General features: G+C 35.9%; 1 non-coding gene across 1 annotated transcript; it reads left to right on the plus strand.

Annotated features, from left to right (window-relative positions):
• The first annotated feature begins 626 nt into the window (after positions 1-626).
• On the plus strand, positions 627-733 carry LOC126805350 (small nucleolar RNA R71). Its single transcript, XR_007674021.1, has one exon. It is a non-coding gene; the product is annotated as a small nucleolar RNA R71 (small nucleolar RNA).
• The last annotated feature ends 9,640 nt before the right edge of the window (positions 734-10,373 follow it).

Genomic DNA, 10,373 nt, shown 5'->3' on the forward strand with positions numbered 1-10,373 from the left:
TTTGTTGCCCTTGAGCAAGGGACTTCAAAAGTTCATCATAGTTAGGTGCAGATACATTATTCGAACCATGCACATTAGAGTTAAAGGGAACATAACCGTGAGGTACCTGAGGCCTTACAAACAAACCTGAAGGATGAGGTCCTTGACCTTGAGCATTGGACGGTTGAGCATTGGTGTTCCAGCGAAAGTTGGGATGGTCTCTAAGTCCAGGATTGTATGTGTTCGAGTAAGGATCGTACCTAGGCCTTTGTTGCCCCATGAAGTTCAACTCCTCTTCAGTTATTGCACCATTTGGACAATTCTCGGTGGTGTGGTCCTTGAATGAATAAATGCCACACGCTTGAGTGTTGATGGTCGAACCATTGAATGCCTTGACTAGAACATCAAGCTTTCTTTCTAAAGTAGCCATTTGATTCCTTGTATCAACGTCATACACTCCACGGCTCTTGCTTCCTCTCTTTTCCTTAGAACTAAATTGGCGATTGTTGTCTGCCAAGTCATCAATCAAGGTGTAAGCTTCTTGACTGGTCTTGTTCATGAATGTGCAGCCACATGCCGAATCCACCATACTCTTGTTAATGGTGTCGAGTCCTTCATAGAAGAATTGCACCAAGTCATCCAACGAAATACCATGGTGAGGGCACTTTCTTTGTAGTTCTTGAAATTCCTCCCATGCCTCGTAGAGTGAATCACCATCCTTTTGAGTGAAGTTCTGAATCTCCCTCCTTAGTCTTTTCGTGAGTTGAGCAGGGAAGAATTGTTTCAAGAACTTCCTAGTCATTTCATCCCATGTGGTGATGATTCCCGGAGGCAGAGAGTACAACCAACGTTTAGCATCGTCCTTAAGGGTAAATGGAAACAAAAGCAACCTCAAGCCTTCTTGAGACAGATGATGAATCGATTGGAGCTTGCAAATGTCCAAGAACTCCCTAAGGTGAACATTAGGGTCTTCCATTGAGGAACCAGAATACTTAGACAGCTGCCCAAGCAATTGAACCGGAATTGAGAAGTTGGCTTCATTAGGTGGAGTGAAAGCAATGCATGAAGGTGATTCAGGGGTGGTGGGGATGAAAGCATTCTTGAGTGCCATTGGAGCACCAACATGAACTATATCACGGTCCGCAATTGTGTCTGTCTCTGAATTGAAGATGAAGGGAAAGAAAGGATCCTCCTCTTCTTCTGATCTAGGTGAAGAGTTCAAGATTTAATTTCTTGGAGATGATTCGAAATCTAAGGGTCCACTCGTGAAAGAGTTGTTTAAATCTCGAAGTGCTTGAATTCGATCTTTGAGCTCTTGTGCTCTCTTAGATATTTTGGAAATGCATAATTCCTGTAATACAAAAGTTAAAGGGTTAGCATTGAAGGATACAAAATGAAGACATGAATCGTGCCCTTCCTTGGTCATATACGCAGCACCCTTATGGAAGAGGCACGACAACTATGTTGTCATGTTACAAAGTTAGTTCTTTACGTTTACAAAGTTCATACAATTCACAAGTTCTTTTTGCTATTTCAATGATTGAATGATCGATTGATTCTAAGTTGTAAACCGAGGTGGACGTGCGGCCTAAGTATGGATGTCTATACACAAGATCAAGTCTTTGTTTCAGAAGGCCGTATAGCTCAATTAGAGATAGTGAACATGGTAGGACTCATTTGTTGAACTACGGAGAGCGAACTCCCTATCGACTCCATCACCGAGATGTATATCAGTCAATAGTTCTCTGAGATCCAATTTTGGTCCCATGCACCAGGGTAATAAAAGAGCGTGCCCCTTACTCAGCTGGACTGAAACTTGAGTGTTAGACAAATCTCCAAGTGTTAATAAAAGCCGCCCTCAACCTCATGCAAAAACATTGGAAGAAAACATGAGGGGTTAAGGCTAATATTAACAAAAGGGACTTTACCTATTCCGTTCGATTTACAACCTACAACAATTATTCACTCAATCACCAAAACAACAACCTAAGATATATTTACTATATGTTACAAAAAAAAAGCATATACAAATTTACAATATGAACAGTGAATTCAAAATTAAAAGATTAGAGATCCATAAAGATGGATCCCCGGCAACGGCGCCATTTGATCGGTTCGATTACTCGAGATCAATATTAACCCTGTAAGCATCGTTAGTAGTATAAAGCAAGAGGGTATCGTTCACAAACCGGGGATCCAACCAGGGTAAAGAATCACAAACATTTAACCACGAATTCATAAGAGTTTAAGAGATTTGATATAGGATCGGATCAAGAACATAAAAATAAATCCTAAACTAATATATACATGTGATCAACCAACCAACACATAAACATCACCAAACAAATCGTCACAAGTAGCTTCAAAATCATAATCTCATCCTATGCAAACACCGAGCCTTAGCGGACAAGTATTGAGTGAACAAACAACAACCTAATGCCGAACTAGGTTACTTAGCGCATCCCTAACTCGAAACATGGCCTTGTAATCCTATCTTAGCGCTTAGAAATTACAAGGTAACATGTCTTTCTCAATCTTACCACTTCATTGATTCATCTCTTATCTAATTACTTAGCGCATCTTAGATAACAAACGGATCATGGTTAATTCCTAGTGATTACTAACAAGTCAAGCATGTCGCTTACTTTAACAAGTTATCAAAAACACTTAAGAATCCTATATGCAAAACTAACTTAGCGCCTTGAATCACATATAGTTAACGCCCAAGAAAGAGAATCATTAAATCATTGAATTATAAACTCACGATATCTACATAGAAATTATAGACAACAAAATCAGAACTACTTTATAACATCTTGCAAAATCGTAAACTACATGAGAGTATTCCACAAATTCGGAACTAGCCAAAAACATAAACACAACATCACACAAAGAATCCAAACCGAAAACATAAGTGAAGAAGTAACGAGCTACACTTTGTAAATCTCCTTGGCGGTATCAAAACAAAGCAGCACGGCTTCAACTTGAATGGCAATCCGAGGCGTAGCGCTTTGGATCGAATGGAATGAAGGGAAGATGGTGTTTTCGCCTTGAATGGCTTTGAGGATGATGAGTAGTGTTTAAGGCAGAGCTTTGGCTAGTCTTGTGAGCAAGGTTGATGATCATTTTATGGATATTCTGATACATATTTGTTCATTATATGAAGGAGGAACAAAGTCCCCAGTTTCCCTCATTTCCCTTGGATCAAAAGCAAATCAATGGCTGAAATAATTCCGTCGAGCTCACTGGACCTCCGAGTAATGATTCGGTCATATCTCCCTGTAGAAAATAAGATATTGATTTGATTCCAAATCCTACAGAAACTAGACTCAAAATCCATTTTATCCATATAAGGTACGTCTTCTAACGCAATTGGAGCTATCCAGGGGAGCCCGTCGAAGTTGAACTACAAATCTTGACAGCATTTTCATTCTTGCATGAATTGTGCTTTTAAGTGTCTCTTCTTCTCTTCCCTTGTGGAACTAGGATTGCTTTCCTTCTCCAACATGGATTTGTATTTCCTAATAAGAATAAGTACATTAGAAACAAAGAAATACGAAAGGATGAATCATACTCGAACAAGGAATCATATCTCAACAAGGATTATTAACACTTAGCACGATTTCATCATCAATTCACTTATAATTGATATAAGCTCTAGCTAAACAATTATTCATACAAACGAAACTAAAACATACCAAATAAGAGGTAACAAAGAGTAAGAATAGGGCATAAACGCATTAAGAACGTCACACTTTGTGCTCCTATCACTTTATATTGTTTGCGTTTCTTTACTATTCCAATTTGTGTATCTTTTCAATTCTCGTTTGAGTATCTTTATGTAAAGATTTCTGATGCGAGTTTCTTTGAATTTGAGTGTGTTTTCAGTGTAGGCCTGTATTTCTTTCAAACTGAGTATCTTTCTATCGTTTGAATATGTTTTCGAATTTGAGCATCTTTTCAATTCTTGTATGAGTATCTTTCTGTACTGCTTTCTGATGCGAGTTTCTTTTGAATTTGAGAGTGATTGTAGTGTGGGCGTGTGTTTCTTTCCAACTGAGTATCTTTCTATCGTTTGAGTATCTTTTCCAATCTGTATATCTTTTCAATACAGTTTGAGTATCTCTCTGTACGGCTTTCTGATGCGAGTGTCTTTTGAATTTGAGTGTGTTTTCAGTGTGGGAGTGTGTGTCTTTCAAACTGAGTATCTTTCTATCGTTTGAGTATCTTTTCCAATTGGTGTATCTTTTCAATACAGTTTGAGTATCTTTCTGTACGGCTTTTTGATGCGAGTTCTTTTGAATTTGAGTGTGTTTCCAGTGGGGGCGTGTGTTTCTTTCAAACTGAGTATATTTCTATCGTTTGAGTATCTTTTCCAATTTGAGTATCTTTTCAATACAGTTAGAGTATCTTTTTGTACGTCTTTCTGATGCGAGTTTCTTTTGAATTTGAGACTGTTTCCAGTGTGGGAGTGTGTTTCTTTCAAACTGAGTATCTTTCTATCGTTTGAGTATCTTTTCCAATTTGTGTATCTTTTCAATACAATTTGAGTACCTTTCTGTACGGCTTTCTGATGCGATTTTCTTTTGAATGTGAGAGTGTTTCCAGTGTGGGTGTGTGTTTCTTTCAAACTGAGTTTCTTTCTATCGTTTGAGTATCTTTTCCAATTTGTGTATATTTTCAATTCTCGTTTGAGTATCTTTCTGTATGGCTTTTCAAATTTGTGTTTCTTTTGAATTTGAGAGTATTTCTAGTGTGGGCGTGGGTTTCTTTCAAATTGAGTTTCTTTCTATCGTTTAAATGTCTTTTCCAAATTGAGTATCATTTCAATTCTCGTATGAGTATCTTTCTATACGGCTTTCTGATGCGAGTTTCTTTTGAATTTGAGTGCGTTTTCAGTGTTGACGTGTGTTTCTTTCAAACTGATTATCTTTCTATCGTTTAAGTATCTTTCCAATTAAAATTTGAGTATCTTTTCAGTACAGTTTCAGTATCTTTCTGTAAGGCTTTCTGATGCGAGTTTCTTTTGAATTTGAGTGTGTTTTCAGTCTGGCGTGTATTTCTTTCAAACTGAGTATCTTTCTCTCGTTTGAGTATCTTTTCAATTCTCATATGAGAATCTTTCTGTACAGCTTTTTTATGCGAGTTTCTTTTGAATTTGAGAGTGTTTCTAGTGTGGGAGTGTGTTTCTTTCAAACTAAATATCTTTCTATCGTTTGAGTATCTTTTCCAATTTGAGTATCTTTTCAATTCTCGTATGACTATCTTTCTGTACGGCTTTCTGATGCAAGTTTCTTTTAGATTTGAGTGCGTTTTCAGTGTGGGCGTGTGTTTCTTTCACACCGAGTATCTTTCTATCGTTTGTGTATCTTTTCCAATTTGTGTATCTTTTTAATACAGTTTGAGTATCTTTCTGTACGGCTTTCTGATGCGAGTTTCTTATGAATTTGAGAGTGTTTCCAGTGTGGGAGTGTGTTTCTTTCAAACTGAGTATCTTTATCGTTTGAGTATCTTTCCAATTTGAGTATCTTTTCAATTCTCATATTAGTATCTTTCTGTACGGCTTTCTGATGCGAGTTTGTTTTGAATTTGAGAGTGTTTCCAATGTGGGCATGTGTTTCTTTCAAACAGAGTATATTTCTATCGTTTGAGTATCTTTTCCAATTTGTGTATCTTTTCAATACAATTTGAGTATCTTTCTGTACGTCTTTCTGATGCGAGTTTCTTTTGAATATGAGAGTGTTTGCATTGTGGGCGTGTGTTTCTTTGAAACTGAGTATCTTTATCGTTTGAGTATCTTTTCAATACAGTTTGAGTATCTTTCTGTACGTCTTTCTGATGCGAGTTTCTATTGAATTTGAGAGTGTTTCGAGTGTGGGCGTGTGTTTCTTTCAAACTGAGTATCTTTCTATCGTTCGAGTATGTTTACTATTCTAATTTGTGTATCTTTTCAATTCTCGTTTGAGTTTCTTTCTGTAAGGCTTTCTGATGCGAGTTTCTTTTGAATTTGACTATGTTTTCAGTGTAGTCCTGTGTTTCTTTCAAACTCAGTATCTTTATATTGTTTGAGTATCTTTTCAATTCTCATATGAGTATCTTTCTGTACGGCTTTCTGATGCGAGTTTCTATTGAATTTGAGAGTGTTCCTCGTGTGGGCGTGTGTTTCTTTCACACTGAGTATCTTTTTATCGTTTGAGTATCTTTTCCATTTAGTGTATCTTTTCAGTACAGTTAGAGTATCTCTCTGTACGGCTTTTTGATGCAAGTTTGTTTGAATTTGAGAGTGTTTCTAGTGTGGGCGTGTGTTTCTTTCAAACTGAGTATCTTTCTATCGTTTGAGTATCATTTCCAATTTGAGTATCTTTTCAATACAGTTAGAGTATCTTTTTGTACGTCTTTCTGATGCGAGTTTCTTTTGAATTTGAGTGTGTTTCCAGTGTGGGCGTGTGTTTCTTTCAAACAGAGTATCTTTTCCAATTGGTGTATCTTTTCAATACAGTTTGAGTATCTTTCTATACGGCTTTTTGATGCGAGTTCTTTTGAATTTAAGTGTGTTTCCAGTGTGGGAGTGTGTTTGTTTGAAATTGAGTATCTTTATATCGTTTGAGTATCTTTTCCAATTTGTGTATCTTTTCAATACAATTTGAGTACCTTTCTGTACGGCTTTCTGATGTGATTTTCTTTTGAATTTGAGAGTGTTTCCAGTGTGGGTGTGTGTTTCTTTCAAACTCAGTATCTTTCTATCGTTTGAGTATCTTTTCTAATTTGTGTATGTTTTCAATACAGTTTGAGTATCTTTTCCAATTTGTGTATATTTTAAACACAGTTTGAGTATCTTTCTGTACGGCTTTCTGATGCGAGGTTCATTTGAATTTGAGTGTGTTTCCAGTTTGGGGGTGTGTTTCTTTCAAATTGAGTATCTTTCTATCGTTTTAGTATGTTTTTCAATTTGTGTATCTTTTCAATACAGTTTGAGTATCTTTCTGTACGGCTTTCTGATGCGAGTTTCTTTTGAATTTGAGAGTGTTTCCAGTGGGGGTGTGTGTTTCATTCAAACTGAGTATCTTTCTATCGGTTGAGTATCTTTTCAAATTTCAGTATCTTTTCTATTCTCTTATGATTATCTTTCTGTACGGCTTTCTGATGCGAGTTTCTTTTGAATTTGAGTGTGTTTCCAGTGTGGGCGTGTGTTTTTTTCAAACTGAGTATCTTTTCCAATTGGTGTATCTTTTCAATACAGTTTGAGTATCTTTCTGTACGGCATTTTGATGCGAGTTCTTTTGAATTTGAGTGTGTTTCCAGTGTGGGCGTTTGTTTCTTTCAAACTGAGTATCTTTCTATCGTTTGAGTATATTTTCCAATTTGAGTATGTTTTCAATACAGTTTAAATACCTTTCTGTACGGCTTTCTAATGTGAGTTTCTTTTCAATTTGAGAGTGTTTCCAATGTCGGCGTGTGTTTCTTTCAAGCAGAGTATCTTTCTATCCTTTGAGTATCTTTTCCAATTTGTGTATCTTTTCAATACAGTTTGAGTTACTTTCTGTACGGCTTTCTGATGCGAGTTTCTTTTGAATTTTAGTGTGTTTCCAGTTTGGGCGTGTGTTTCTTTAAAATTGAGTATCTTTCTATCGTTTTAGTATGTTTTTCAATTTGTGTATCTTATCAATACAGTTTGAGTATCTTTCTGTACGGCTTTCTGATGCGAGTTTCTTTTGAATTTGAGAGTGTTTCCAGTGGGGGTGTGTGTTTCATTCAAACTGAGTATCTTTCTATCGTTTGAGTATCTTTTCAAATTTGTGTATATTTTCAATACAGTTTGAGTTACTTTCTGTACGGCTTTCTGATGCGAGTTTCTTTTGAATTTTAGTGTGTTTCCAGTTTGGGCGTGTGTTTCTTTCAAATTGAGTATCTTTCTATCGTTTTAGTATCTTTTTCAATTTGTGTATCTTTTCAATACAGTTTAAGTATGTTTCTGTACGGCTTTCTGATCCGAGTTTCTTTTGAATTTGATAGTGTTTGCAGTGTGGGCGTGTGTTTCTTTCAAACTGAGTATCTTTCTATCGTTTGAGTATCTTTTCCAATTTGTGTATCTTTTCAATACAATTTGAGGACCTTTCTGTACGGCTTTCTGATGCGATTTTCTTTTGAATTTGAGAGTGTTTCTAGTGTGGTGTGTGTTTCTTTCAAACTGAGTATATTTCTATCGTTTGAGTATTTTTTCCAATTTGTGTATCTTGTCAATACAGTTTGAATATCTTTCTGTACGGCTTTCTGATGCGAGTTTCTTTTCAATTTGAGAGTGTTTCCAGTGTGGGCGTGTGTTTCTTTCAAACTGAGTATGTTTCTATCGTTTGAGTATCTTTTCCAAATTGTATATCTTTTTAATACAGTTAGAGTATCTCTCTGTACGGCTTTTTCAAGCGAGTTTCTTTTGAATTTGAGAGTGTTTCCAGTGTGGGCGTGTGTTTGTTTCAAACTGAGTATCTTTCTATCGTTCGAGTATCTTTTCCAATTTGAGTATCTTTTGAATTTTCGTATAAGTATCTTTCTGTACTGTTTTCTGATGCCAGTTTCTTTTGAATTTGAGAGTGTTTCCAGTGTGGGCGTGTGTTTCATTCAAACTGAGTATCTTTCTATCGTTTGAGTATCTTTTCCAATTTGTGTATATTTTCAAAACAGTTTGAGTATCTTTCTGTACGGCTTTCTGATGTGAGTGTAATTTGAATTTGAGTATGTTTCCAGTTTGGGCGTGTGTTTCTTTCAAATTGAGTATCTTTCTATCGTTTTAGTATCTTTTCCAATTTGTATATCTTTTCAATACAGTTTGAGTATCTTTCTGTACGGCTTTTTGAAGCGAGTGTCTTTTAAACTTGAGAGTGTTTCCAGTGTGGGCGTGTGTTTCTTTCAAATTGAGTATCTTTCTATCGTTTTAGTATCTTTTTCAATTTGTGTATCTTTTCAATACAGTTTGAGTATCTTTCTGTACGGCTTTCTGATGCGAGTTTCTTTTCAATTCGAGAGTGTTTCCAGTGTGGGCGTGTGTTTCTTTCAAACTGAGTATCTTTCTATCGTTTGAATATCTTTTCAAATTTGTTTATATTTTCAATACAGTTTGAGTTACTTTCTGTATGGCTTTCTGATGCGAGTTTCTTTTGAATTTTAGTGTGTTTCCAGTTTGGGCGTGTGTTTCTTTCAAATTGAGTATCTTTCTATCGTTTTAGTATCGTTTTCAATTTGTGTATCTTTTCAATACAATTTGAGTATCTTTCTGTACGGCTTTCTGATGAGAGTTTCTTTTGAATTTGAGAGTGTTTCCAGTGTGGGTGTGTGTTTCTTTCAAACTGAGTATCTTTCTATCGTTTGAGTATCTTTTCCAATTGGTGTAAATTTTCAATACAGTTTGAGTATCTTTATGTACGGCTTTCTGATGCGAGTTTCTTTTGAATTTGAGTGTGTTTCTAGTTTGGGCGTGTGTTTCTTTCAAATTAAGTATCTTTTTATCGTTTTAGTATCTTTTCCAATTTCTCTATCTTTTCAATATAGTTTGAGTATCTTTCTGTACGGCTTTCTGATGCGAGTTTCTTTTGAATTTGAGTGTGTTTCTAGTTTGGGCGTGTGTTTCTTTCAAATTGAGTATCTTTTCAATACAGTTTAAGTACCATTCTGTACGGTTTCTGATGCGAGTTTCTTTTGAATTTGAGAGTGTTTTCACTGTGGGCGCGTGTTTCTTTCAAACTGAGTTTGTTTCTTTCGTTTGAGTATCTTTTCCAATTTGACTATCTTTTCAATTCTCGTATGAGTATCTTTCTGTACAGCTTTCTGATTCGAGTTTCTTTTGAATTTGAGAGTGTTTCCAGTGTGGGCGTGTGTTTCTTTCAAACTGAGTATCTTTATATCGTTTGAGTATCTTTCTAATTCCAATTTGAGTATGTTTTCAATTCTGTTTGAGTATCTTTCTGTACGGCTTTCTGATGCGATTTTCTTTTGAATTTGAGAGTGTTTCCTGTGTGGGCGTGTGATTCTTTCAACAGAGTATCTTTCTATCGTTTGAGTATCTTTCCTATTCAAATTTGAGTATCGTTTCAATACAGTTTGAGTATCTTTCTGTACGGCTTTCTGATGCGAGTTTCTATTGAATTTGACTGTGTTTTCAGTGTGGGCGTGTGTTTCACTCAAAATGAGTATCTTTCTATCGTTTGAGTATCTTATCCAATTTGAGTATTTTTTCAATTCTCGTATGAGTATCTTTCTGTACGGCTTTCTGATGCGAGTTTCTTTTAAATTTGAGAGTGTTTCTATTGTGGGCGTGTGTTTCTTTTCCAATTTGAGTATCTTTTCAATTCTCGTATGCGTATCTTTCTGTACGTCTTTTTGATGCGAGTTTCTTTTGAATT

This window comes from Argentina anserina, chromosome 1 (genome assembly GCF_933775445.1).
Source record: "Argentina anserina chromosome 1, drPotAnse1.1, whole genome shotgun sequence".
NCBI lineage: Eukaryota > Viridiplantae > Streptophyta > Magnoliopsida > Rosales > Rosaceae > Argentina > Argentina anserina.